Genomic DNA, 6000 nt, shown 5'->3' on the forward strand with positions numbered 1-6000 from the left:
CCTTAAAAACAACGGGGGACCTGATTTAAAAGGAAAAGAGATAATAATAAAAAAAGAGTGAAAAAACTAACTTGGAGGCTAAGAAACAATTCTCTCACACCAAGGGAAACTTCAAGCATGCAAATACGAGAAGGAAAATAGATCTGGAGTATTCGACATTAGTTTGATAACTAATTTTATCTCTAGATTATTTCTTTTTACTTTTTCTCAATGCAAGTTTGTTCTAAAATTCTTGTTATGTTTTCTCAAATCAACATGAACTAAACTCTGATTTCTTAGAATGATAATGGATCCTATTTTTAGATCATTTATTTATTTTTCTCTTTAACTGTTTCGATCCTTGTTAATTATTTATTCATTCTTGTGCTTATTTAATTTGCTTGTCTAGTGACCAAGTTGTATTAATTTGATAATCTAGATTTGTCTTGGAAGAGATAATTAATATTTAGAACTCGATTAAATGGATCAGGATTAAGTTTAGTAGCGTCGACGAATGAGTTAATTTTCGGTTAGGATAGGAATATACTTGATGCCCTGATCAACCAAATAGGTTTGTTCTTAGGCACTTCACCCAACTTGCCTAGCATTAGAATATAGCTAGTGGGAAAGGGGGATTCACTTAGCTAGATACTAGAAGAGTCTAATTAATGTCATTGAATCCTAGGTTAGTGATTACATAGCTTGAACGATTGAATGAGAGATAATCAATTAACTCAATTAGGTGAAGTTAAAGTTCCAATATCTTTAAAAATTGATTGAGAAGCTTAGTAATTTTCATCGTTTTACTTTATTAAAATCTCTTTAGTTCTTTCAGTTTAATTTTAGTTGTAATTAGAATTTATTTTATTGATCCGGATTAGATAATATTTGATATTTGATATTTAACAGCTTAGAATTTGGTCCTCATGGGAATGATATCTTCTTATCACTTTATTACTTGATTCAACATGTGCATTTGCATAACAAATTTCTACAATAATCCTCGTATTAATTGAGTTGTATTTAATAGTTGTAATGTTGACTTGTTAGTAGATTCAATCTCTAAGCAATACTTCATAGATGTAAGGGTGTTCACTAAACTGCTTTTGGTATTTACTTGTTCTCACTAATACTTGTTCATCTCGTGTAACACTTCAAATAACTAGAAGTTACTTTATTAGAGTCTACCACCAAACATACATTGTGTGATCATGTGTTTAGTTGATATCCATGGAGTCCACGAAAAAAAAAGTTCAATTTCTTGACCACCATTGTTAGATTGTTCTAACTATGCCTATTAGAAAGCTCATATTAGAGTTTTAATTAAAGCCCTTGATGAAAGGGACTGGAGACATGTTTTCACATAGTGGACAGAACCTGTAGCAACCAGTGAAGATGACACTAGATCTGTGAAGTTTGAAGAAACTTGGACCTTTAAGAAAGAAAAGATTGCAAACTAAAATTCTACATTAAATGTTATTTTCAGTAGCATGGATACTCACCAGTTCAAACAAATCTTCAAATATGTTGCAGCACAAGATGCACGAGCCAGTCTCAAAACCCAGCATGAAGTGACCATATCTATCCAAATGTCAAAACTATAAATACTCACATCCATGTTTGAAATTTTTAGATTAATCAATTATTGAATTTTATGCTAAACTTTGTGACATTTCTAATGAAGCCTTTTCCTTTGGTGAACAATTTTCTTAGGTGAAACGAGTTGGAAAAGTGCTACAATCTCTTCTTGAAAAATTTGCCATCAAAATTATAGTTATACAATAGGCCAAAGACATCAACACTATGAGGTTGTATGAACTTATTGGTTCATTATGAACTTTTGATATGAGTTTAGAGAAAAGCAAAAGACAGAAAGTGAAAGTCAAAAATAGTGTTGCCTTCATTGTTAAAAACACAGATGCAACTAATACATCAACATGTACCTCAATAATGTGTGTATTCGATCTTAAGTTCTAGTCTGGTTAATAGGGGATAAAATGATTGTTATGATATGTAATGATGGTGGAACATTGATATGAACTATGAGTGATATAAAGAAATGAATTTGGTTTACTCAATTTGTATAAATGAAAAGGAGATCCAATAAGCATGTGAAATATCATGTGAAATATGAACTAAGAGCCTTGAGGGCCAAATGATAAAATTTATGCATTTCCATTCAAATGTCATTCTTGTTATGGTAAATTTTTTTATGCCTCATAACTTTACTCAAAACATTTACTCGATTGTTTAGTGTTATGCAAGTTAAGAATTCAAATTATGTTAGCACCATTGAACTCCTTATGTTAAGTGTACGGATATGTTTGTTTCATGCACAGGTAACGAATAAGTTTTGATAGCTTGCGACACTTTAACAACACCAAGTTCCTCATATTAGCTTAAGCAATGTTTGTTTTACGTTTTTTTTAACTTAGTTATGTATTGACATGTACCTAAGCTAGTAGAAATGGTTAGTGCCACTCATGCTAAGTTTGTTTTTTTTTTTTATGTTGATGAATGTGTAATTAAGCCTAAAGTATGTTTTGTGTATGTTGGTTATGTCATGTAAATGTATAAGAATTAAAGTTATGTATGCACTTATGCTATAACATTTATGGTTTGGGTAAGCTAGCATAATAATGAAATTTGGTATTTCTTATAGCATGAAAGAGTTCATTAGGTTAGTAGGTGTTATGTTGGATTAGATTCATCATGTTTTATAAATATATCATACTTATAAATGAATGTTCTCTGAGCATGTTTCAAATTACTATGTTTGGAGGCAATTTTTTATATGCATTTTTGGTGTTCTAAATTTGGTTTTTAAGCCTTATTAGTGCAAATTGTTGTAAAACACTTTTAGGTACCAAAATAAGGGAGTTACATGATAATTTTTTTACTCTAATGGGCTAGGGTTTGATACCCTTACCTTAGGTATCGGTACTCAACTTGGTAAAATGCCAAAATATATAATACGCTGACCTACATACTGATACATATGCCCTAGGTACTAAAACATAGGCCCCTGAACAAGGCCATTATTCTGTTTTGAGCCTCTTTTAACCTCCAAAGACCATATTCGATCCTGGACACCTTCAAACACATAAAAATTGAATGTAAATGATTTCAAAATTATTTTAAAGTCGTGTGATTGATTTTATTTTTCATAATTTTGTAAAATTGTTCTGAAAGTTGATTTCTTAACCCGATTACTGAATGAACGACATCTAAGTTGCTTCAGCAAATAATATGACAGTTCATACTTGGACTCACATTTCATGTCGAGTGTAGGCTGCCACAATCACTGTGATTTTCACATAATAAGCCAAGAATCATTCTCATGATGAGCCAGTCCAGTACATTATTCTTCTAACATATGACCTTGTGTTGATATGATATCTCACACGCATGATAACACCTTGCCCTCAAACAACCGCTCATTGGTCTCAACATATTATTGTTGCCATAGCCTACAAAAATACTCAAGCAATGACAACCCAAGAATATTCATACTATTCCAGGGACTTTATTATTTATATGTTTATTTAATACACAAAATTTATGAATGAACATAGTAATGGGATTGTCTTTATTAATAAAATAAGCTAAATGGTATCTTTTAAAGTTTTCTCATGATTGGTCTTTAGGCATACTCTAATAATGCCTTTTATACTTCTTCCATCAAACCAAAAAAAAATGTTGAAAAAGCATTAAAATAAGAAAGTTGGATCCATACAATGGAAGAAAAGCTTCAATAGTGTGCGAGAAATGATGTCTCAGAACTAGTATCTTGTTTATAAGGGTGTAATGCTATTGGCACCAAATGGATCTTCAATATAAGATAGATGAAAGTGGAAACATCATAAAAAACAAAGCCAAACTAGTAACATCGATGAAAATTTTACTCTTGTGGCATAACTGGAATCCATTATATTATTACTTGTAGTAACTAGTAGCCTAGGTATCAAACTATTCAAGATGGATGTATAAATGTCTTCTTCAATGAATTCTTAAATGAGGAAGTTATGTCACACCCCAAATCTGGCGAACCAGATTAGAAGGCGTGTAGATATGAAGATACATGTTTGATATAGTGTAGTCCGCCCATTTAGAGGTTATTAATGAATAAGAGTTGGCGTATGGTACTCGTCGTATAAGTAATTAATGATTCTATTTCGGGTTATTTTGCTATTTAAGAAAAGAATGTGTCAAGTAAAGAGTAAGCTTGGTAAGTGTTATCGCCAAATGTATAGTGTGCCAAGTTTTCGCAAGTACTATACTAATTGTGTTTGTAATGTGATCTAGTTAGGAACCAACTGAATTGACTAGTCAAACATCATCTATGCAAGATTTTCATTTATGTTTCTCTCAGATCTTGTAGATCATTTATTGAGACAAATTTCGGTCATCATTAACAGTTGTCAAGTTCGACTAAAGGAAACTGAGGATATATATATGTAGTGAAAGAGTTCGTGTGGAGGTTTTTATTTCTAGAAAATACTATTCTCTGGTTCTTCTTCCTAAACTTGTATGTCATCTTCTTCCTTATTAAGATGGAGTTAAGGTTTTTGAGTTAACCAGTGAACATTTTACCTTTTGGTAAGTCTAATAGCTTTACATGTTAAAGTTTTGAAAGAATAAGGTTGTTATTAAGCTTATGAAAAGTAGGTTATAAATACAAGGCCCTATATGAGGTCGTTTGAAATTGAGATGGTAGTCATTTGTATGAAAATGGGTTTTAATGGTGGTTCCATATTCTTTAAGTAGTTTTTGTTGTCGGTTCAAGACGGATGCTCAAGTTTTGGAACTCCAAGCTACAGTCCTAGTGAGTTTAAGGTGCGTCTCTATCTTGCTTTTTTCTGTGGACTGTTCAATTTAGAATACATATGAAGAAAACATCTAGAACAGTTGGTATGTCTATGAATTGAGATAATGACATTGCATGTTCACTTTAGAGATAAAAGTATCAGTGTATGATCAAAATGATGTGAGATATAATCGTAAATGAAATTGGTAGATCAATGTGAATTTTATTAAGAGAATACAAGCAAATCAGGTAAGAAAATGAATTGTGTAAATGTAATCTGCATGAGATAAACCAATATACATTTGTGATGCCTCTGGTAAGGAAAGAATATTGCTAACCAGACAGACAAATCATGTTGAAAGATAACAATCATGGTGATGCCTCTAATGAAATGTAGACTAGACTGGTAGATCACGACATCAAAGTAAGTATAAGTCCATGTGGTGGAGACCCATGGTATTGCATGACTATGAAAATGCTCATGGTGATGCCTTCAGTAGTTTGTAGACTAGACTAGCAGATCACAACATAGGAAATATATAAGTCATGTGGAAGAAACCTATGACACCTTCTATGAAAGTCTGTCAGGACAGTAAACACGTGATTCAATGTGTTGCCTGTGTTGCGTAATCTGCTAAGCTTTGAAGGCGTATCCTGTGTCGCCTTTGTGGCAAATTATGAAATGTGTATGTGTCATATTCGACCTATATGCACTTGATAGGGATTATAGACAAAACCCTCTTCACCAAGAAGATCGAAGGAGATATTATTTCTATGCATGTCTATGTTGAAAATGTTATTTATGCATTTACATCTTCAACTACAAAAGAAGAATTTATACAACTCATGAAATCTCCAGCTGAAATGAGCATGGTTGTAGAATTAATATTTTCTCTTTTCTTCCAAGTTAAACAACTCAAATATGGGATCTTTGTTTCACTGGAGAAATATGCCAAGAATATTAGGTGAAGATGGTTGGATTAGATGGTGTTGAACTAATGAGGGCACCTACTGGAACAAATGAAAAGCTATCTAAAGATAATCAAAGTGTTGCGACAAACCCAAAAAGATACTATAGCATCATTGGAAGCTTGTGTTTTCCACTACATGCAAGCATGCTATAAGTCTCATCTAAAGGTAATCAAACACATCATCAAATACATTTATAGGATGACTGATCTCAAAAATCTGGTTTTCTAAATAATCTAATATAA

Source organism: Gossypium raimondii, chromosome 6, assembly GCF_025698545.1.
Source record: "Gossypium raimondii isolate GPD5lz chromosome 6, ASM2569854v1, whole genome shotgun sequence".
In the NCBI taxonomy this organism is placed as follows: domain Eukaryota; kingdom Viridiplantae; phylum Streptophyta; class Magnoliopsida; order Malvales; family Malvaceae; genus Gossypium; species Gossypium raimondii.